The sequence below is a fragment of the Sinohyriopsis cumingii genome, chromosome 11, assembly GCF_028554795.1.
Source record: "Sinohyriopsis cumingii isolate HCF-2022 chromosome 11, ASM2855479v2, whole genome shotgun sequence".
Classification (NCBI taxonomy): domain Eukaryota; kingdom Metazoa; phylum Mollusca; class Bivalvia; order Unionida; family Unionidae; genus Sinohyriopsis; species Sinohyriopsis cumingii.
In genome coordinates this window covers 5,631,416-5,657,174 of record NC_142971.1, presented here as the reverse complement: position 1 = coordinate 5,657,174, position 25,759 = coordinate 5,631,416, and the positions used below count along the sequence as shown (strand labels likewise).

Below are 25,759 nucleotides of genomic sequence, written 5' to 3'. Positions count from 1 at the left end.
AAAAAGTTCACCAACAAAAAATACACTTGTACTGTATATACTGTATAATGATTGGGATATGCTGAAAAAAAATCTTTCTTGGTGAAACTTCTTTTCACCTAGGTTATGTGTCCCAAGACTAGAAACAAAACAAATTTGTGTTGAATTTGTGCCCCCCTCCCCAGCCACTGCATTGCAGGTTGCAATAACAGATAAAGAAAATGCTTCTTTGATGATAAAATGAAAGAAACTAACCTTATATTGTTATCATATATTTCTTTGTTCGTCTTGAGCAATTTATTAAAGCAAAAAAAATATATCCACGAAATCTGTATATGTCACACATGCATTTATACTGCAGCGTGTATCCCTTACACTAGACAGCACTGGGCTCACTGTTCATTAACGTGAATATAAAAGAGAGAATCATGTTTGGTTGTACTCAAAGGTTTGAATATGTTATCAGACTGAAAAAAGGATCCAACAAAATCACAAATGAGAGAAAGAGGGGTGAATAAATATCAAATGATTGCCTGAAGGCACCGACCATTCATGCATGACAGCATAAGTTGCAAAATAAGCAAGATTGTATTATATCCAGGTGAACTATCTTGCACAAAAAAATCAGTATTTGAAAATACATTCAGTGTCATTCTGCTAGCATGGGTTACAAAAAGTATTATTAAAGCATGTTATTACTGTATATACTATTTACCCTGTAAACATCAATGCCCATTTTTATCAATTATTATTACAGATGGCAAACAAACAGAAACCCAACTGGCAGATATGCAATAAACTCATTGTTTGAACTTAAGACAGGATATCAAATACAAAGACTATTTTATTACAAAGTGAGCCGACCTCGAAGACGACATTGGAATCTTTCAAGCATGCCGATTTTTTTAAATATAGATATCAAGTCAGATTACATATGGAAGCCAACTTAATAGTATTCTCAGGATTTTTTAAAAATAATTTGAAGCAATGGAACACTTTTTAAAGCATAAGAGTTTGCACAACTGGTGCAGATAAAAAAATCTTACTCTAGTCCTTGCAGTTTGCACTTCAGATGTGTTGTCGCCAATAGAATTTGTCACAGCATGAGAAAGCTAAACAATATTTCTGTACCAAAAGTATGGATCATATGTAAGTGCAAAAGACAATCTTTTTGCTAGCATGGGTTACAAAAGGGTTTATTAAGGCATGTTATTGCTGTATACACTATTTACCCTGTAAACATCAATGCCCGTAATTATGATTACTGATGGCAAGCAAAGAGAAGCCTGGGTGATGAAGAAACACAACTGGAAGCAAGCAATAAACCCACTGTCTGAACTTACTAACAGGATATCAAATACAAAGGTTATTTTATTACAAAGCAAGCCAATCTTGGACGATGACTTTGGATTCTTTCAAGCGTGCCGATCCTAATGTTTTTAAGTACCTAGTTGGCAGACATTACAGCCAACTCTGGTTCCTTTTTAATGGTATGCATAGGAAAATTGAAACAATGGAACAGTTTTTAAAGTGGCACAGGCTAGTGCTGAATGCACAGATATTGCCCAAAAGATCTGGAGAAAATAAAAATAAAATCATTCAATGAATTTGTGAAAGTCAGAAATGAAGATTTTTTCACCAACAATATGATCATTAACGTGGATGAAACTCTGGTGGTGTACTTTAATCTCATTCCTGGACAGAATGTCAGTTAGAAGGGGGTTGAAATTGAGAATTTGCACGACTGTTGCGGACAAAAATGTCTTTCTTTAGTCCTTGCGGTTTCCACTTCAGAAGATGTGTCTCCAATGATAATTTTACATGGCATTAAGAAGCAAAAAAAGATCATACATGTGCAGGAGAAGGGTTGGGTTTATGAGAAGAGATGCTGCAGTGGATTAAAGTTTTTATCTCAAGTAAACACTTAAATATTTTTAAAAATAAATCTGAAGTTTGAGTGCTATTTCTGATGTACTTTTCGAACGATTTAACAAGTATCCTACAACTTACAGCTCAAAAAAATGTGACCTAGAACATACAGTGCACACAAAATACCTCTAAAATTTAATTTATGGTGTCCCAACAAGTAAGGTATCCCAATATAAATGGTAAATATGGTATACAAAATACTCAGCTGTTGGAATTGTAATAAGCTAAAAATTTTAAGTAATTATAATTTTACTTGGATGTTGGCATCATGGAAAACCTTGCCTGGGCATATTTATGATGTCATCTTTACTTCTGATTGGTCAATTGTTAGCATACTAGAGACTATTTATAAGAGTCTGACTGGCCTTGGTAAATGGTCAGTATCACTAACACCTGAAAAATGTATGGAATGGTCTGCTGTCCATCATCTGTCCATGTGTTAGCACAAGTTGGTTACCACTACTCTTCTTAAATTACCTTAACTGTGACAAAACTTTACACATTCATCCCATTGTCCAGCCAGTCCTGAATGAAAATTATGCCACTCAGGTTTCCACCACAAGACCATACTGAAAATCTTGTAATAGCTATGTACTTCCTGAACAGAGAGTCATATCATAATGGGGTTTTCACTAAAAGACTTCTTATCATGTTTAGTTGTTCCTAAATTAAAAGGGGTCAGTCTGATGTACAATATGACTGCCACAGCAGCCAGTTTGAAAATCATGTCCTGAATGGACAGTCACCAACATCTGGTTTCTATTTAACTTCTTATGATGTCTAGTTGGTCCTGTATGAAATGGAGCCAATCTGATATCCAATATGATCACCACATCAGCCAACTTGTAAATCTCATTATTGCTGAACAGGAAGTCACATGGCCATGGGATTTGAATCACAAGACTTCTTATGATGGCTGAGAGTGAGCCCTCTCCCCCTTCCTGTGAAGGTAAAGCAGTACCCTTACCCTTTAAATACATGTAGCCCATTGCTGAAACCGGATCAAGCCACCAAGAAAAGGGGGAGCTATGATAAAAGTCTACAGCATCTGTGGAAGTCACTGGACAACCAGTCTACAAGTACTGGCCAACTATCACTGGAACCTTTCCTGTATAAGAATAGGGATCACATTGAGAGCCACTGAATTCTGCTTATGACTGGGAATCAGCATACAGATGCCGGATTAGAGAAGAAGACTGGATTGGAATTTCCCTCTTTCCAATAACTCCACTAAATCCTTTCAGGGTGTGAGACCACCATCACCACCACTAACTTGATCCTTCCCCTGCCTTAGCCCCATTGTGGAGAGGTTGATGCCATAGTCTGTGGTCTGGCATTGCTCTTTAATGAAGTGCAGTCAAAAAGAGAAAGGGGCAGACCTACTTACCCCAAACACCCCAGGAGGTTAAAAGTTGCTCTAATCCACCTTCCAAGTTGCTCCACATGAGTTATATTCAGGCATTACAGACAAGTAGTGGGTTCTCTCTATCACAAACTGAAGATATGGATTTCAGTTTTGAGATCTTCCTTCTCTAGTAATGGCTTCCATGTTCTTCCACCAGTTTTCTGGTATCAAAAAATAAAGGGGCATGGGAACTAATTATCAACCTTTTGTCCATAAATTAGCTTCTTCAGGTGGAACCTTTCAAGCTGAAGACAAGTTCCACAGACAGGAATAATGCTCTTTGCCATTAGAGTGGCAAACAATGTTCCCAAGGACTGGTTTACAGTGTTTATTTTACCGAATGTACACCATTCTGATGAATCATACAACATAGACACAGGCTAATCGATCTTCCGATTCTCCTAGGAGAAAAATAAGTAACAGAAAGAAGAAACTGTGAACTAATCAATACAGCTAGTATTAAATTTCTGCAATTATCTGTTTATCACCCTGCATTCTTTACATCCTTCAGATCACTAAAGATTATCTGCTAATGAGAAGAGGGAGAGAATGAGAGAGAAAGCTATCAACACAGTTAAAATAAATTGTTTAAAATGGACTATGGTCTTGCTCCAAACTACTAACAGAAATGTCATCTGACCTTTTTGTAATTAACAATGAGACCTAACTACTCATTCATAGAATACTATTTGGCTTCCTTTCTGAAAAATATAATTTTTCAGGAGGGTAAAACTAATTTTAATGAAGTTTTAATTAAGCAATACTTAACCATCGCTATTGTGTAACTTTATGCTTTTTTGGGCCAAAGTACCAGCATACTTTTAATATGAATACAACATCAGTGGAAACTCTCATTATGATGCTCAAGGCTTGGGTAAAATGTTGCTCCCTGTAACAGGCAGAAGGCAGTATGGAAATGCCATATGCTGCAATCATGAAGTCCCTCAAGAAGGAATGATTAAGTGATTCAAGGCAGGCCAATGAGACAGCAATAGCTGGAGCTTCATGTGCTCTAACAATTCTGGCTGATGGAGAGAAACAAATTTGTAATCTCAGCAGACCTTCTTTCATTCTTGCAAATCTTGCATTGTCTTGCAGATGCTAGAGTAATACTTATAAATAAAAAACACAGTCTTGAGTGGTAGGTCCTGGACGAGGCCTCACTCAGTGGTTCAATGGAAGTGCTGGTTCAAAACCATTCAAGTACGTTGGAACTGCTGCTCTATAATTCTTGATACTGAGCATATTTCATTTTCAAAGGAAAAAAAAGAAAAAACACCAACAGACTTGGTTCCTACTGGCCCAATCATAGAAGAACAGACTTGATAAAAAAAAAGTCCATGACTTTTCCAAAACATTTCCAGAACCATTTCACAAAACTCAAAGACCTCAATGTTTTTCATTTCCAAGCAAATTAATCATTGTGTTCAAAACAAGTCTTTGAATCGGTGCTTATTAATTTGAAAATCAGCAGTTATCAACTTTTTTAAAACTCCAATGTAAACAATTCCATGACATTTCCAAAACACTGCAAGGTTCCAAGAAATTCCGTGACTTTTCAAGGCCCTAGAAATATATATTTTGACTTCCATAAATTTTCCAGGATTCCAGGACCTATGGGAACCCTGACCAATGTTCCCTCTAAGTGAATGGTAGATGTGCACGCTATGCGCGTTGCACTGTGCAAGCATTAAGGTGACTTGAGCATTAATGTTGGATAGAATATTTGGTAATTTTGATCTGCTGCATGGAGAACAATTCAGCTGCGGGGGGGAAGTCTGAGCATCTGTGCAGTCGTGCGTGCGCAGCTTAGAGGGAACGTTGACCCTGACTATTGCACAGCCATATGCTTTTTGTATCACAAGAAGGAAAGTTTGTTTGATATGTATACATCCTCCCACAGAGTGGAGCACTGTCAGTATGACAAAATCCTGATATGCAGTATGTCTGCACTGAATGGTCATCTCTTTCACAGATGACAATTCCACCAGGGCATCAGAGGAAGGCATTCAATGATAGCAACAGATAAGTATTGCATAGCTAAAATTAGTTTACCCCTCCCAAAAAAAAACCTACATATTATTAGCAACAATAAGTTATCCATCACTATTCTGCAGCTGAATTTTTGTCATATGGGTAGGCTAATGCTCTAATTAAAACTGATCAAAAACAGAAAATGAATTTACTCACCAATGAGTGAGAGATCCAAGTAATAAAATATGGGTGTCTCTCGTGGCTGCATGTACTGCAAGAATAGGTCCCAAAGAAAAAATACCTGCACATGTTAGTGCTAATGAGGTAAAATAAGGTGAAGGTATTATGGGAACACCAAATTACAACTTTCATGACATCCTCCAAGAAGGATTGTTTAAGGTACCAGGCCCATGAGGCAGCAATGGCTTAAACCTTGTGGCTTTTAGTTTCATAAACAAAAGGCAATTAGTAAGGGACTGATTTTCTCTTTTGATTGTAGTCACTACCATTATACAGTTGCAGCCAAAATGTATACCAAGCCTTAAGAAAAAGGAAAATACATTTCCAACCCTTCAGTTTTCCTTGGAAGGTCGATATAAATGGAAGGCCCTCACTGGCCATAAGAGTCTATCAAGATCATCCCAGCACAGATTTGACTGAATTGGAGATATCAAAGGTATTTGATTTTTTTCTCTTAAAAATCCCAACTGACAAGAAGAGAAATGGAATCATACTTTCCATTAAACCAGAAAGAGTCTATGTTGATAGGTAAGGTATGAATCTCACAGATGCTACAGGAAGTCAATAAAAAGTTTTCAGTGTGAGCTCCTGAAAGTAGAACTCCCTCGAAAGTTCACTGACTATAAAGTAAAAGAAAGATTCCATCTAGGCATAAGAGGGTGCAAGAAATTAGGCCTCTACAGCCCAAAATACTTAATAAGGTCAGCAATGTCTGAATTCAGTTACTGGCAGTAGAAACCAGGGGTCTCAATGTCAACGTAAGGACAAGCTACATTTTAGCCTGCAGAGATCCTCTGAGAGATTCCCTTGATCATGTAGGACTGAAGAAGAAGCATGAGGTCTGGTTGAGGTAGCACCCCTAACTTCTTTTACAGGATGGAAAGGATTTTCTTGGACAAATAGTTTCAGACACTGGGGCTAAAAGGTGGCTTACTTCATTAACTGCATTATCATAAAATCAGACCTCATCCTCCTCATCCAAATGAGTAGAAGTAGGCCTCATAGGAGGCATTAGTGGTGCAGCCTAAAACTTGTTTGAGTTAACACGAGTAGCATAGTCCAAATCAGTGAGTGGTTGGGCATCACCATGTCCCTCAGTTGTGGAGGTGGCACAGGATCACACAGTGTTATGGTCCATATTTTGGTGAGGTTTGTAGTGGCTATAGTGCTATGAAATATAAATGGGAGATGAGATCATCTGCCATGAATGATGTAATGGCTATTTGGGCTGACACCACCTGGTGAGGAGTTGATAGCTGGACACGAGTCGAATCTTCACCTCTATTGTGGGGGCATAGTCCAGTAGTTCACTGGGGCATAAAGGACCAAGGACCTGGAGGTGGAAAGCTCCACATCCTCTAAGGACTAGTGGCATAACAAGGATGGGTGGTTTGAGATAACCTCATCCTCAACTGATTCATTAATCAGAAGAGTGTGGTGCTGATCCTTCTCCTCAAGGAGCCATGACATGCTACCTGTAAAGTGTTGGTTCCAGTGCACCACACATTTTAGGGCATTTTAGCAACATCCTGCTATATGCAATCCACCACCTCCTTAGTAGGAGAGGTCAACACACCATCAAGAATATTCCTAATGGGAGGGAACAAAATGATATCATTGATATGAGGTGTGTGGTACTCCACTTTCCTAATGGGAGGGAACAAAATGATGTCATTGATATGAGGTGTGTGGTACTCCACTTTCCTAATGGGAGGGAACAAAATGATGTCATTGATATGAGGTGTGTGGTACTCCACTTTCCTAATGGGAGGGAACAAAATGATGTCATTGATATGAGGTGTGTGGTACTCCACTTTCCTAATGGGAGGGAACAAAATGATGTCATTGATATGAGGTGTGTGGTACTCCACTTTCCTAATGGGAGGGAACAAAATGATGTCATTGATATAAGGTGTGTGATGCACCTCTTACCTAATGGGAAGAAGAAACATGATGCTTGGGGCACAAGGTGAGTAGTGCACTACCTTCCTCTTCGGAGGAAGCAACATGCAGCCCTGAACATGAAGAGTGTCCAACTTCTCTCTTTCATTGGGGTGAGCTAAACTCTTCAAACATTCAGTCCCTCTTTCAAATGGGTGGTCACAGGTTACAGGTGAAGATGGTCCCATATACTCATGGGACCCTGAAGTGCTCTTCTTAGATGAAGAGCTAAGCCATTTGCAGAGCATTGGGGAGTCTGCAACAACAACAAAAAACAGTTCTAATGAAGAGGGGGTCGGACATTTCCTCTACCACCCATAGGTGTGACTGGAATCAACTAGATTCTATGTTTCACAAAGCCATAATTTGCAAAGTGCAAAAGGATTTTTTAATGAGCATCTGAAGCAATGGATGCAGTGTGGGTAAATGTCCCAATGGCCCTTCTTGTGGCCACATTGCCACATACACTTTCCTTGCATTATTCTCAAAACCGAAATAAGACAAAATATTTTAATGCCATGCATACTCACCTGGTACTAGGCTAAGCAAGACAAGTACACCCCTGTGTATGCATATGGAAGACAACTGAATTACTTGTTTTGTCTATTAGTAAAGTATGATGATTGTAATTTTTTAATTAAGGAAAATGTGCAAAAAACAGTTAAGAAGCAAGAGTGCAGACATTAACATATAACATGTTGAAGGAATCAACAACAAAAAATTCATAGATCTACAAATGTCAATCTATTTTTTAGAGAGAGAGAGAGAGGAAAACACAAGCCTCTCACTGACCACTGACCCTTAAAAGCAGGCTGTGTTGTTATTCCTTAGCACAAGGATTTACCTTTAAAAGTAGGATGATATACCAAACCCTTGAAGAGTGGCATACACTAAGTATGTCCCTTAGACAAATGAGTTTCAAATGGAAGAAAAGGTTACCAGCACAGAACTTAAATTACAGAATGGATAGTGAACCATTAGGACTTGAACAAACTGTAGAAGGGAGACCGCTGATGTGGTAAACACTTGCTACAAGAAAATTTTCTCAAGTGATGATGCAGGCATTTTTCCAAACAGTATCGTGTCCTTGAAAAAGATTTCCTTTCTACACATGTCCCATGTCAGATGCAAGAGTGGACTGCATCACACTGACAATTCTCCACTCTACGGGAGGATATTTTTATGTGTTTAGACTCTTACAAAACATAACAAGAAAAAAGTGAAGGCAAGAATCTTCATCCAATTAAACAAATAATTTATTTCCCTAAAAAAAAACAAGGCAAAATTAAGAAAAAGAACTTAGGTTTTATGAATCAAAGCCAAAAATAATCCACGAATTAAAAAATAGAAGTCCTAGTAATAAAAAGTCCTAATGAAACAGTTCGAATACAGATGAAATTCAAAATGGAAGGTGATGACATATGCTGTGGTAAGCATCGTACTTATGTCTCAACAGTTGAATCACAAAAAATGTTCCAGTTTTTGAATTCTGTGTAAATTTCAATAAATATCTTTGTCCAAGAATTAATTAAAAACACTAATATTTTAAGGGAAAACAAACTTTAAATCCAAATAAATTGAAGAAATAAAATAATTAGCCCAAAACTAGACACAACATAAAACACTTTAATTTCTCATTTTATGTGGGCCAATCCTCTGGAAAAACCAGAGTCTGTAACAACTGCTACATATATTTGCCACGTACTCCAAGTATGGCCTCGATTACACTTTATGAATCTTACTCTGAGAAAAAATAAAAACAAATTTTAAAAGGTTGTTACTACAAACTATCACTGGTTCTGAATCAAGGTCGGGAACTAAGTCAGCATTAGATACAATGTTTCTATAAATCTGTTTACATATTATTAAAAAATCAGTCAGAACTGAACTCTATTCCAGTAAATAAAGTAACATTACAATAACAATGGAATAAAAAAAATAAAAAAAATAAGAAACAAACAATTGAATTAAATCAAATATAAACCAAATTAAATATACATAACAATATATTCAAATTAAATGAACAATGGAAAAAGCATGAAAAAGGATCAATCTGCACAATAGTGATGGGTTAAGTTATTGCTTCTATTAAATTGAGGTCACATTCAATTCTAGCAAAGAATGGGAGATGGTAAGCTACATATGAGTCTGAAATAATAAATCAAAAAATCAAATGCAACAATACAATTTTATCTGAACACCTCTTGGGTAACATTAATGGGAAATGCTAAAATTCATATACAGGAAATGTCTACAAGTCTCAAGAGGTAATAGAACTAATGAATAAACACTGGACTTGGGGTACAATACTCAAGAAATAAAATGAGTTACATTTAGATGCTTGATCCACACATTGGTACATGTAGCAATGGCAAATTTTCCACACAGGGTTAAGTTCACCAATGTAAATTGCAATGTCAGGAATAAATACAACTATTGCACCTTGTCCTGTGATGTGAGAAACAGATTGGGTCTATGTTTTGATAGTCTGATATTCCAGAAATTTCTGAAAGTCACCATATGGGGGGGGATGATATCTTATTATATTGATAAAAGTCAATTTTGTACCAGAAATGGTAAGGTATGCAATAGCAACAGGAAACGTATTACCAATATTGCTCACTTGTCAGTTCTTCAGGCCTTGTCAACACACATGTTGGAGAATGTGAATACAGTTTACATTATGGAAAATGGTAAAGTTACAGTCCTGATCAATTACAGATGTAAATGGAACATAAAAGCTCCAGCAATCGTTTCCATATAGTTGAGAGATTTTGTGCATATCATAACAAAATTATCCTAAAGGGAAAGAGGCTCTAATGTCCAAAAAGAATTTCCAGGAATAATAATAATAATAATAATAATGAGGACTTTGTATAGCGCCTAATCTTTAGAAGCTCTAAGCGCTTTACATTAGACAAAACCTATAAGATAAAAAAACATATAATAATATTATCAGAAAAACAAACACCATGAAATTAGAAAAAACATTAAAAAATAAAAAACATGCTGAGAATATTTCAGGTAGGAAACATTATTAGGTCTTTAAGTTTGTTCTAGCAGTCAAAATAAGTGAGTTTTGAGAGCCCTCTTGAATGTGATCACTGTGTCTTTGTGTCTAAGTTCAGTGGGTAATTCATTCCACGTTGCTGGGCCTTGGTATGCAAAAAGAACGCTGACCATATGACTTTGTTTTCATAGTGGGAATAATGAGTATACGATTGTCAGAAGAGGAGTCTAAGTATCTTGTAAGAATACAAGATAAAGACCTATTTTTATTAATTTCTTTATAACTTGTGAGTGCTGAAACCATTTCCAATGTTTTTGAGTGACAAGATTTTCAAAATCTGCCACTGTGGCAACTAAACTGGGATGTAATATCTGCACCATCTTCATCTAGGATAACCTAGATACTATTATTAGACTTTAGGTGTATTTAGTGTGACCTTCCACTCAGGAGAACTGTGAGATTTTCAATGTGGCAGCCATATCTGACCTTATTTTGCAATACAGAGAGTATTATACACTTAAAGTTTTGTTTTCAAGGTATTTATGAAGGCCTTTTTTTCAAAAAGGTTTCAACAAAAATTTAATTAAGAACTTCTAATTAGTTTTCTGCCAAAAACATATACAGGTAAAGATGAAACTACAAACAGCTCTTAAAACTGAAATATTTTCCTACACAAAAAAGGGATTTAGCACAGAAATAAAAGCATGGCTTGCAAAAATATGTGTGCATCATTTGGATTTTTAACATAGCTTCAACAATTTTTTAGTCATATCACTACGATGTCTGCAGTGTGACAGTTTATAGTGATGTCTAGCGCTGGGGCATCATGCCACAGACATGTAGCATATGTCCCACCCAGTCACATTATCCTGACACCAGGCCAACCAGTCCAACGCTAACCTCTTAATGCTAAGCGCCAAGAGACGCAGCTGTTAGTACCATTTTTGTAAGTCTTTAGTATGACTTGGCCAGGGATTGAACCCATGACCTCCTGCATCTGAGGTGAATGCTTTAAGCACTAGGCCACCGGAGCAGTGGCTTGCAAATATAATGTACATTTGTCACACATTCATTTACATCTTTTCTATAAATTGGCGCGAATCACAAAAATGTGCAGGATAAAATAGACCAACAAGTTGTTTTCTTTCTGACATGACTATTAGTGGTGGAAAACTCTGTCACCAGTCAAGTCAAGAATAAAAAGGCAGAGAACAACTTGTTGGTCCAATCCTTAACAGAACCTAGAAAAGTGAGAATGACCACAAAGACGTAAATGTTTTGCACATACATTTCACTAAAAACTAGAACAACAAGTTGTTCTCTGCCTTTTTTCTTTTTTCTAACACTACACCACCAGCACATCAGAAAAAAGGCTAACAATATGTTGGTCCACAAGTCTTTGAAATTCTATCACTGTAGAAAGAAATGTGAAGAATATCCGACTATCATACAATTAAGAAGAGCCTGATGTGTTACGTATGCCAGCATGGGGGCCAAACCCAACAATGTGGACAAATTTCGGATTAAAAATTATTTTAATATTTTCTGGACAGTAGTTGTTTTCTGTTTGAATTTTACATCATTTGTCAAGTCCATTAAATATTTTCTGGTTTGCTGAGTATGTGTTTTATGTTTACCAGCCCTCACTGATAAGTATCTTGTCCAGGTGTTGACATCCCACTCAAAGTTTCCCTGCTAATTATAACAATAGTATAGTTTCTATATATACTCACACAGAAGCCCATTAAAGCACTGAAGAGGACCGCCCTCCAATAACTGAATAGTAAAGACACTGCTCATAAGAAGACCCATCAGTCCAAGACATCACAAGGTGCATGTGGTTAAGTTCTAAATAGAATTATTTAGGCAAACCACATTACTAAAAAAAAATGTTTTCTTCCAGCCAAACAAAATTAATGTACAAACAGTAATTTATAAGTTGAAATATTTCCAATTTGTGATATTTCAAATGAGCAGTCCATTTTTTGTTGGATGATAAACATCTTTATTGATTCAATTTTTTTCTTCCAAGTTTGTTGAAAGTTTTTGTGATCTTCATTCTCTGCCTCGGAAAAAAAAACATGCCAGTTTATAAATCGTGAATACCAATGTCCAATGCACAAATCTGTATGAATCTACCAACTTGTATCTGTCATCTTTCACCATTTGCATTGCATGGAGACAAATTGCAATTCTTGTGACAATGTCTCCATTTTGTTGACATTCACTAACAATATCACTGAGTTTTTTTCTCCAAAATATGAATGAAGTGATAAAAATCCGACACATCTTCTCTTTCTTGGCATCCATTCTAATAATGCATTGCTTTTCCGCCATTCCCGTACTTGCATCTCACAAAGTTTGTGTGCTGCAGTATGAATGTTATTTGCTTTGGCATATTCAACAACTTTAAGTTTTTAATTTCCATCACTATTCATTTTAACTATTGCTTGAAATTTCTAGAAAGAATAAACCTAAATAACTTTTGATGGTGGTAGTATCCTATTTAAACTTTATTGTGCAAGTTTTCCATGAGCAGATGGTTATCAAAATGATTACTATTTATCAGTTTCTTTCTTTTACTATTTTCATTCAGTTAACAAAATGTGACTGAGTGTCAGTGTAGACATCATTAGACATACTTCACGCAGGTGTAAAAGTTATGACTTTGATTAAAAATCATGACCCCTGCTTTCTCTCATTAAACAATACATCAGAGAGAGTAGATAAGGATTAGTAAATTCGTTGGCACTGTGCAACAAAAAATCCCCATTATCCCCAGTATATCCCCTTGGTGTGCAAGACTGAGAGTCAAAAATCTCCATGGTGTCAAAACTGGGGGTCAGAATGAGTTAAAAACGAACTTTGGTATCAAAACTGGGGGTCAGAGTGAGTAAAAAACAAACTTTGGTATCAAAACTGGGGGTCAGAGTGAGTAAAAAACAAACTTTGGTATCAAAACTGGGGGTCAAAATAAAAACTGGGAAACTCTGAAGCAGAAATGAGGGTAAAATAAAACACTTATCCCTGCGATATTATGTACGATGGATTAAGCATTGCAGTAGTTGCAGGTGGTTGCCTTTTACTTCCAAACAAACCTATTAAAAAAAAAACACAAATTATATTATTAATAATTAATCATGCAGGCTATATAATGTTAAATGCCTGTTATTTACACTTCTTACTCTTAGGCATGCGTACAACAGAAACCCCTATGGAGTCTCTCAACTATCATACATGTATTGCTACTCTCAATACCAAAAGTTTCTGTCATAAAAACCTTCAGAATTATAACTGCTCAATCTTTTTATTTAGTTTTTTTCTTCATATCTTATTAGTACCAAAATAAATCTAGCATGCACTGATTTTAATTATCACTGATTAGCTGCGGGTTTAGACTTGATTGAGATTACTCTGGGGTTTCTTTTGGAAAATCATGGCTCAAAAGCATGTATTGCTGCATTTTCTGATGGATGGACAATGCGCATTTTTCAGTCATATTTCTACCTGTAAAGTTAGAAAATATACTAGTTTGACTTCAAGACAGCACACATATAAACTATGCAGCATTATTACATATGTGATCTCATGTTTGGCATTTACAAAGGCAATACATACCGGTAGTCAAAAAATTCAAGCCAAACCTTTCTGCCTCCTTCCTCCAGGCTTTTTTTCTCCCCCTAAATAATTTGGCTTACGCATGAGTATATAAAATAAGTAAATTCAGTGTCAACATGTACAAGCTATCTTGTGTCAGCACAATGTCTTTTAGGTGATAGTATAAGATTAATCATCGCACTACAATACAATTAGCACAACTAGCAATAAACACCTACCAAATTCATCTACTATAATGTACTATTTAATTTTCTGGGCAGGGGCTGTGATTTTCTTCTGAGCTAAGATTTTCTTTCATTGCAGTATAATTTTTATAAAATTTCTTCAAATGATACAATGGATATAATGTAATATGGTGTTTTTTTGCAATAAATCAGAGAAATGTATTTTTCACAGCTTAGCAGATTTTGTTTCTAATAAAAAATGTGGGTACATCGCAGCATGTTCAGAAATAATGCTGTAAAAATTTGTCACGATACCGATCTCTCTCAGGGCTTGTGTTCTCTGTTATGTTGTTATTGTTGGGTTTAACGCCATTTTTCAGCACACAACAGGACATACATGGCGGCCAGTATTAATGGTAGAGGAAGAACCCAGGAAACCCCAGAAAAAAACACCGACCCACAAGAGGCTACTGGCAAGCTTTCTCACATACCCACATTGGCCGAACCCCACACAACCTGAGACTCAAACTCACGCAGACGGAGGTGAGATGGCAGTGATCCGTAACAGAGAGCGCTTTAGACCACTCAGGGCCCCTCTGTGTTTTGTAAATTGCAGGATGAAGCTGGGGAGTTATTCACTCTCCTCGAATATTTACAACATCATCGTTTACAAAACATCAATGTTTTTGGCACACAATGCCATATATCAGATTAGTGGAACCATGTAAACAAATCAGTATTTGTGAAAGGAAACTGACATAAAAAAATGAAACTTTTACATAGAAAACATCCAGAAATCTTTGTTTTGAACAAAAAGATTGGGGAGAGTGATGGATAGCTCTCCTGGATGCATTTTAAGAAGCATGATGGCATACAAAAGCAATCATGCTCCTCAAAACAAGCCCGTAAAATTTCAGAGTTGATAAAAAAAATTTTTCCATCCAAATGGTTTCAGAAAATTTACTTGTCCTGCCTTACTTTTCATTTACCCCAAATCTGAATTTGAAAATTTTTGAATGGACCTTCCCTAGTGGAGTGTCAAAAACTCTAACTTCATGCATTTTCTGCACATGCTGGCTGGTGTCATGAAGATACTGTGCTACACAGTAAGGTCCAGAAATGTCATGAGACTTGACTGGTTCAATCCTGAACTTTGTAATTTTGCATTTTTTTATAGATATTTTCACAGTACATTCTATCATGGTCAGTGTGACATGTAACTAGTAAGATTCATATATATGCTCACAATAAATTGGTAGCTCACAATTGTTAATGTTTCTTGTTTGGAAGCATTATTTGATTTTTATTAGGACCCACGCTGATAACAGTCCAACAGTTACATTAATGTACGTTCGAGTAACATTGGTTCAAGTTCAGGAAATGACAAAGTTGAGAAGAGACTGAGAAAAAGTTTGGGGAATCTTGGGCCATTTGAAATAACTGTCATAAATCAAGTTTTTCCAAATAATTATTAATAAAGACAGACTAGAGAGGATTATTCTGACTTTGATGGGAGTGTTATAAGGTTTTATGTAATTTCCTTGCAAAATTTCAGTCCAAGATTTTCAAGAAAAACATTTTTCAGTGGCTTATGGTGTCAAAAAGGTTGGACAGCACTGCTTTACATAGTATGGCAATCATGTTGGTGTAACCGTAATTCGTCTGACTTTTCTGTGTGGAGATAAAGCCGATTTATTTAAAATTTTAACAATATACTAAATAAAAATAAATACTGATTTTAGCACCGGCATTTTATCATGCTGTTTTACCAAGTGATTCGAAAATATGTAACACTGTCAATTTATATCAAGTTTGTGACCAAAATCGGCACAACAAATAGCAAATTCATAACTTTTCAAACTCCCGATATGCAGTTAAATAGAAACAATCAACAGCTTATGATTTATAAACTTCCGGACTGCTACGTTGTAAAAGAAAAATAATTTTTAGGTTTCAATTTATGGAAACCTCCTGGCGTAATATCTTAGGGTTTATGGGGACAAATATAAATTCGTAACATATTTGTAATCGGGAGAACTTCCTCTATCACATGTCAAATCTAAAATATTTTTTAAAATTTTTTTTTATTTCTCTCATCTAGTTGAAATATTCCATCCATCAAATGCCTGAGCATAAATCAAAGAAACGCAAGCTTGAAGACATTGACCGAGGTAGTGACATGTTTCAGGCTGATTGGATTAAAGTCTTCCCTGGCACTCTGGATGTATCCAAGTTAGGATCTTCACATACTCTTGTAAAATATGCAGTAAAGACATTAAACTGGTGGTGTCGAAGATAAATGATCTGGAGGAACACTTCAGGACAAAACTGCATGAAAGAAATTTTGAAATGAAGAAGGGAGCATCCGTCAAAAGCTTCTTTGCATGGCCAAAGCAGGAAGACAATAGTATTATAAGTAAAAGAATTAAATAAAAGTTTCAGAAATGTAAATAGTTATGTAAATATGTGTCATAATAATTTGTGTATAGCATTTTGTTGTTTTGAACTGTTGATCTTATATAATGTATCAATACATTTTGGTCTTTGTAAGGTTTTTATTGGTCTGGCATACGGGTTTTCATCTGAAAAGGTTGACACCTATGCATACCACCCACTCCCTCACAAACTTGTTGGCTCCAATGACAAATGTAATGGTTGAATTTCCAACATCTTTCCAGCTTATTCTGTGTGTGACACACAGGAAGCATTGGCAAAACAACAGAGAAACATAGTAAAAAGTGGCTATTAAATTATCGGTAAAGTATTTAAATCATACATAGGGTACAAGAATGTCTCTCTTCTTGTTAAGATATTTAATCAGTGATTAAATGTGTTGATGGGATAAATAAAAATAGCACAGGGTCGTGACAGGTCAGATTTCAAGTCACAGTTGTAAAATGTTTTTATAGAAGACAAGTAGGTGTTGTCGATTCCTTCTAAACAAAAAAAAAACACGTGTCGGTTGGTGTAGCAGATTTTTTTCGTCTGCAGGAAATACAATGTGGTATTCATACCCACTCCAACACCTGAACTTGTTCTATGTGACATTTTCCTTGCATGAGGAAACAGCACTATTTCTTCTGTTTTTAAAAGAACAACATGTCTTCCAAATTAAATGCAGACATGAAATTGGTAATAAGATGTTTTTTAATGCATTCATGCAGTGCATCACAATAGGCATGGTGACCTAGGCGAGTCATGCATCTAATCAAAAGATGCCGCCAGAATGACCTAAAAGACTGAATAAAAATCACAAACAGATTAATGCAATTTTCAGAATTTTTTTTACCATGAGAGGGATAAAACTGCTAGGTCAGCCAACAAGAAACACAAAAATTACTTTTTTGCCTAATTAATCATAGTAGCCTCATTTTGCATTTTTGACATTCTGATAATTTGATCACTTATCCCAAAATGCAGCCATGTAGTATGTAGTAATAGAACCTGCACACATGTAGGGATGTCAAAGTTTTTTGAAATTTCTATTGGGTACTTGTAAATTCTAATGATCGGACTGGTCCACTATGTACACTGTATGTAGTATCACAATAGACTGAATCTATGACAAGTGGTTTCATATTAAACAATCATGTCTGTTTTCATGGAACGGTTTCAAGTAAAATGAATGAGAACAAAATACCATATTTAGACATATAGTAAAAAAAAATTCCTTCAGAGTTATTAAATTTTAAACAAATTCCCTTAAATTTAAATATTTCAGTGAAAAATTTCATTCTGACAGTTGTCCATTTCGTTCATATTTTCCTAACATGGTATAAGAAGTGCATGTAATAGCAACCATGATTTTGTGTTGCCACTTAAGTGACAAAAATGTGTCAGTTTTCAAGCTAATACAAAAAAGTCCAGTAAATAAACATGTGAACAGTAGCAAAAATGGCATTAGTTAAACCAGACATTTATTTGAATTGTAGTATGTATTTCAATTCTATTTAAATATTTCTTAATCAGTACTGACACTTGCTGTTGACAAAAGGTACTGACATATTTAATGTCATCAGGATCTAAAAAAGAAGTGTGTTCAAGTCGTGGCGCATGAACTGGCTCATAGTCTAGCTTTAAATATCAGTGTTGATTCTTAAATAGGTCGCACAAGAGAGAGAAGACTCAAGTTCAGTATGCCCTGAGCATGAGTGACCAGATAAAGGAAGATAAAGTTATTACAAAATGAAAATACAGACTGCCCCACCTTTTAAAAATAGGAAAATTGTACTTATCGCAGACTAGCAACTCGGAAACTCGGAAAGTTTTACTTTGAAAATGAATAGTCCAGGAAAGTCACCAGGGCTATTATATTTTATCAGCCTTGAGTTGTACTTAACACTTTTAATAATGCTGGATTTACAATGATGTTTTTTTTTGGATTATTTCGGAACTACCAATGCAGTAATCTGATTAAAATCAGATCTCCACTGTCCTACATGAAGATATAACAGTGACCACTTAGGGCTTATGTTCTAGTAACCTATGCTACTACCATAATCACTAATTTTATTGGCCAATCAGATGAAGTCTTATACATTCTCATTTGGAAGGACAGCTCTTCTGGCATATGTGGTTAGAGTGTCTGCGTTGGATGTAGGTTCAAACCCATGCAAGTCATATGAAATACTATAAAAATAGTTATAGCAAGTGCCTTGCTTAGCGCTCAACACTGACAGATTAGTACTGGCTGGCTGGCCTGGTGTCAGGATAATGTGACTGGGTGGGACATGATGTTACATGCCTGCAGCATGATCCCCCAGTCCTAGACATCACTATAAACTACCACACTGCATACATCATAGTGACGATACAACTCAAACTAATAATGATACATTGAAATCCAAAAACAAACAACACACATTTGGAGATTGTGCATCAATGTGTTCCAAATAATTTCTCTTTCAAATTTCTGAAAGTTGCATTTTTTTTGCTAATTCAAAGGTCAGCAGGACATGATCCCTGAGTGGTTGCTGTCCGATCTTCATGTAGGACAATGGATAGTTCTACAACGTACGCCACATCACCCAATGTTTTTGTTATGGGGGATTGATGGGTCTTGCTGCATAACCCTTTACCTCATGCAAGCGTCTTTGGACGCCTCAACTCCATTCGCATGGAAGCGCCTTTTGATACCTGCTGTACACATCAGCCATTTAAAGCCGGATTTTCATAGTGCCACCTTCGGGGAAAACCCCCATTAGACACTACATTCATTTCTGCGAATGACAATTACGTCAGATCACTTTGTCACTGTTTATGCACTGGTTTATATCTGCTATTTAAAGTAACTGGGTCGTAATCTCCACTCTCTAAATGGCGGTCGCAGATTTCATCAGTACATACGGAGTTTTCACGATTAGAATCACAACTATGAAAGATTCTATAACTTAGGTAAAGGCTTATATTGATGTAGGCAGCAATTAGTTTTTATAAATTATCAAATTCAGATGACTTAGTGATGTAGACGCAGATGAAAAACTCGAAAAATTTCGAGTATGAGAAATGGCAGCTACGGTTGGTCACACGGCCTGACTGACATGACGGTTAACGAGTTCTCTCAAGATTTAAAAGCATATTAAAAAAAATTCCGTGAAAAATAATTACACAGCTATAACAATCGGACTTTACTCTTATATTTTTCCACACATAATAGATGTGTACCAAAAATGTAAAATGGTTAAAATTGCTGTTAAACGTAATATACACAACATTGCTTAACAGTTAACAGGCAGGCCTATGCGTATGGAGTCGAATAGGTAACAGGTGCACTTTGTAACTATGCTCTATGAGGTAAAGGGATAACTAACGGCGCTGTGTAGCATGTTTTAATGTTGACTAACAGTGTAATGAAAGAAATATTTTCATAAAAATCACACACAACTCAGGCAACCAATAATGATGCTTTTCTACAAAGTAAAGTTAAAATGTTTTTGTCTGACTTTACTTACCCTGATGTCTTTTCTCTAATAAATTCAAATTCGAACAAAAGAAACGGACCAGTTTCAAGTTTCGTTGGTCTACATTTCAGTTGGCTGGAAAGCAATGAAAGACGGGAATGCAGAAATGGGGTTAAGTTGAAATATTATTCTTTAATGAAACAAATAAAATATATTTTGCCTGTTGGAACTGTAAGCAATGTTTCGTTTCATTCAAGAAACATATCCGCCACATGAACCTACTTAAACATACTTCAACGTACCTCAACGTACTGTCACACTGCAACAATTTCAAATGTATGTAAATGGAACATGAAAATGTATCCGTTTGCTAGTGTCATATTTTCATTCAGCCAGGATAAAGACAGCACAGTAAGTATATTAATTACCCTTAAATTAGTGGAAGAGTGTCGATATAGACTCCCAAGTGTATGAGATATTCCTGGAAGTTTGACTACTCATTCCGATGTCAACCAATATCAGAACACGCTATACAAGGCCGTTATTTGGATAGTAAGGCATAGCACTAAAAAAAAAACATGTTCTATGTCTTACATTGTAGGGCTAGACAATGGATATTAGTACCCCAATTCCTACCTCAGCCACAACAAGTCAAGTTGAGGCTACAACCTCGTAGCTAAATGGATATCTTATCTTAATCAGGTTGCTAATACAGTCATGCTACTATGGCAGACAGATGACAAGCATTCATCATTTTACACAAAGTATGATTAATACAAAATATTTGAATGGCATTGGGAACAAAATTGATGTGTGTGTGTGTGTGTGTTTTCCCCTGAAATTCTGCCACTTTCTTACTACAGTGATATAATGTCAAAGGCATATGCAGAGATCTCGAAAACACTTAATTACGCGTATTTGGACACCAATTTTTAATCTGGGACGCAGAAAATCTCTGAGGCAGGAGTCCTCCATACGCATGTAATAGGTGTGTGGCAAAATACAAAGACTTGCCAGTCCTGCTTCAGCCACCTGCTTTTTGGGAAAATGTGTTGATCAATTAGCTATGCTGATATTTACAATGACAGAATTCAGTGACTGAAAGACCCCTTGAGTGCATAAAAACACATGATGCAATAGCTGGGTGGCAAGTTCAAAGGCTTTGACTGGTGGATGGGTGGTAAAATGTACAAATCTATATTTACAGTGATTGAATTCAGAGTTAGAAAGACCCAGATGTACATACGGTCATTTATAAAAATACATCAAATAAGCAACTTTAGCTTTTGTTATCATGTTCATTTCCGAATATATCAGAATAAGTTGTGCACGTGACCTCGGAATCGAGACATGTTGAGACTTAGATAAACTCCTGTTCGTAAATTTGGATAAGTATTTTTGGGGTTAAATGGCAAACTTATGAAGATTGTAATGAGATTCAGAAGAGTACTAAGGCTGCTAGAACTGATAGTTCGGATAGGACAGTAGCTAAGTGTAAGAAAGTGTGTGATGCCTAGCTTAGTGTTTGGAATAAGTCCTTACTTGGATTGACAAAATTCAGTATCACTCTGATGGACGAACAAGAGCTATTTAAGAGGTACATTGACTGACCATACTTTTTTTTAAAAATCCCCTCGCCTTAGCCTGGTTAGTTCTAGTGTTGTAGCCAAATGTATTCATCAAGACATCAGAAGTTAGGCCTTGTTTTGATATCAATTACACTGACAAACAAACTCTTGCCCATTCACAAGCATATGTTTAGATAGCTGATTGACCATTAACCCTTTTCCGAGTAAGGTAGCAAATATCAATTTCCTGCATGATATCATTTGATGATAAAACATACAAACATGTGTTTTAAGATCAGAATCTGTGATCTGGATATATATTAATTGCTTTTTGTACAATATTTGTCATAAAATTAGTTTGAAACTGTAAGTGGCCCAGTAGGCCTAATGGGAAATAATGGTGGACTTCGCTAAATCTGGGATGTACCAGTTTATTAGATTATCTGTTTTCGTAATTTCATCGGGCAAATATTTTCAGAAAAATATACAAATCATTGAAAGCAAAGCCAAAGTTATTATTTTATTAAAAATTTAACTTTGAAATGCAAATTATATAGGTCAGAAACGTATGGAATAATGCCATGTTGTGGAATTCGCGAGATGCGCTTTCAGGTCCAAGCTGTTTTCCGACTTGACATTTGTGAAATTACAGGGGAAAAACAGCAAATCAGAAAATATTTAACCATTGCCTAAAATTACTACAAAAACACAGGCGAATAAATAAACCATAAACTAGCAATCCTGTCAATCGACTTTTGCAATGAAGCTGTATTCAAGTGAGTGATTACATTAGGAAAACCTCTCCATCTAAAAATAAATGCATCCACGTCTGTATTGATTCTGTAGTAAAGAAGGGACTGCAACTTTAGATGGTGGGACTCCTATTTTTTATCAAAATGGGAGTCCTGGACTCCTATTTTTATCAAAATGGGGGTCCTGGACTCCTATTTTTACCAAAATGGGAGTCCTGGACTCCTAGTTTTAAAATCCTAGCGAGACCTCTGCCTATGGTTGGTTTATCAAAGCATACTCACATAAATTCCAAACTTTGAGCCAGTTCTCATTTTGGAAATCCATATACCTGTCACAACACAATAAAACTATTCCCTAAATCAATTCTGCATCAACATATAAACAGCTTTCTATACAGTATGGGTGTATGTAGGGCAGAAAAGAAATAATTAGGCTTTGCATAACTGTTGACAAAAACCTCCACAAGGCTGATTGGCTAGAAACTAGGTTAAGTGATCTTTCAACTTGGGAGATAGTTGTACTTTCATGTATCAACAATAAACAAGAGTGTAACATGTGGGGAAAGAAAGTCGAAAATTATTTAAGTATTTATACTATCGAATCTGTAAATGTCAACTTTACAAGTGATAGTACATTTGGAAGTAAACAAGGTAAGACAAATGTGTCATGCAACAAGCTACCAATACCACTAGGATCATGCGAGTGCGACTGATGCATAACGGGAGCTAAGAAGATTCATTTACGCTGTAAATCAATTTTTCGAATTCGTGTCAATTAAGTCAAAGTCCATGCACGCCAAGTTGTTATAAAAATTTTTTTTTAAAAAATACCACACGTACCTGTGCTGTGTGACTGTGTTGGGAGGGATTGATTTATCGCACATTCTTCAATTTCTTGTATGAAAATAGTTGACATCCTCAAACTTTCAAGCTTTGACAACAGTGTCTATGAATAAAATGGGATTACGTCAATTAAAGGGTAGTAGAGGCAGAAATTGGGTACCCACTAAATCGTCTCAAGTCTTGGTAAGGTGCTTGCGCAATTGTATCGACTGTATGGAGACAGCACGCTCGATTCTGTGTAATCTTCGAGATTAAAACGTTTTTGTTTCACAAACTGCAGCAGTATTATGTACATAAAAATCGTTTACAATGTGAAATACTTATTTACACTGCTAACGTAGGGTTTATATAACCTTATTCTATAGCTATCAAATGTTTTACATACCTTCTTGGAAGTTATATCCGGGCACTTTACATGTAATGTGGACCTATGTAAAGGTCATGGTCGTTTACAGTTTATTGCCTCGTGATGTGTATACTAGAGTACCGTAAAGAACTGTGTATTACTTTCCTCATACTCATAGTATGTGTAAAATGAGCTATGAGCTCATGGCGGCGTGTTGTTTCCAGAGCATCATGATAAGGAATTTTTTTTTTAAATGTTGTACATTTACATTCTATCATACTATTGATATTTATTCCAAACAATGTTAAATAGGAGTTGAGCAGGTTTACTGGATGAACATAAATAATATCAACAGTACTGAAGACAAATAATGGAAGGGTCGACATCTGCGTAGACAACGACGATAATGATGATGAAGCTGGTGGTAATTGTGACTGGTATTGACTGGTCTTGATTTTTTTTTAAGGAGCATTCCCGAAACATATAAATAAGGCAGTTCTCTTTATTCACAACATTGGCACTATTTAAAAATAGAAAAGCTACATGGCTTATATCAACTGTCGGATGGAAGCAACACCATGCCGTCCAACAAGTATTTTTACAAAACACAGAAGCGAACAGCAATTGCAAAGTAGCTGTTTACAGCTGTTTAGTAAACTTGACGGAGATCACAACAACAACAACAACAACAACAATAATAATGATAATAATAATAATAATAATAATAATAATTTTTGCTGGCAGAAAACAAAAAAGTAGCGTGGATTTGAAACGGCCGACCATTTTTTTTTCTCTCTCTCTCTCTCTCTCTCTCTTTAAATAAGTCCCGTATTTAAAAATCGAAGTTGGAAACTACCATACCACTCATATTTTGTATATCACAATTAAAAATCAAAACGATAACGTACTAGAACAGACAACAAAGATAACTAACAAAGACAGGTATTAGTTTGGTATTTTTTACACGACATAAATAATTACATACGGAATTTTTGTAATGAATTTAATATAAAAGCATCAAGGTTATTAATCAGAGATAATGACAATTGTATGCACATTTGGACGGAATAGACCTATCTTAGTGGTGGGACTCAATCAAATTGATATAATAATAATAATGAGGACTTTGTATAGCGCCTAATCTTTAGAAACTCTAAGCGCTTTACAACATAAGACAACACCTATAAGATAATTTTAAAAAAACATAATGATATGATTACAAAAACAAACACCATGAAATTAGAAAACATAAAAAATCAGGCTGAGAATATTTAAGGTAGGAAACATTATTGGTGTTTAAGTTTGTTCTTGCAATCGAAATAAGTGACTTTTGAGAGCACTCTTGAATGGGATCACTGTGTCTTTGTGTCTAAGTTCAGTGGGCAACTGAAAGATATTTGCGAATTGAGCTGATGCGTCTCAGCTCAAGGTAAAGGATGTGAATGAGAAAGTCTTTGGGTTGTGATAAGAATGGCCTCTGTTTTATTATCATTCATCTGCAGCTTGTTACAAGTCATCCATGATTTCACATCAGAAATGCACATCTCTACACCTTGGATGGCAGCATCAACTTTCAGTTGGGTGGCTAGATTTGTATATTTGGTTGTCATCAGCGTACAATTGGTGAGACACTGGATGATGATCCATGACACTTGAGAGCGACTGAGTATAGAATGAAGTTAAGAGGTCCAAGAACAGACCCCTGTGGAACACCTCAACATAGATCAACTGGGCTGGAGTGTATCCCATTTGCAGATACAATTTGTGTCCTGTTGATCAAGTAGGATTTGAACCTCAGTAAGGCTGAAATATTTAGTTTGTGTTAACGGTTTGAACTATCAAAAAGATATACTCCAATGTTGCAGAAATTATACAGATTTACATATTACATTGAATCATAATAACTTTCAGATAAGTAGCATCACTCCCTGGTGGAAAAATGGTTAAAACAGTGCACTTTGAAGAAGGAATAGCGTATTTCATGGTAAATAAACAAATTTGCATTTCGTTAAATTCATAGTACAATTTGATGAATTCAAAAAATGTACAATCATTCTACAATCATATATACAATTTATAGAAGAACCGTT

General features: G+C 35.9%; 1 protein-coding gene across 1 annotated transcript in view; it reads right to left on the bottom strand.

Annotated features, from left to right (window-relative positions):
- Nucleotides 1-22,779, bottom strand: part of LOC149787557 (nuclear receptor ROR-beta-like) — a 135,650-nt gene extending 112,871 nt beyond the window's left edge. The window contains exon 1 of the mRNA XM_089973703.1: nucleotides 22,763-22,779. The gene's annotated coding sequence lies outside the window, so the exon portion shown is untranslated. The remainder of the gene's footprint in view (nucleotides 1-22,762) is intronic.
- Nucleotides 22,780-25,759: the final 2,980 nt, after the last annotated feature.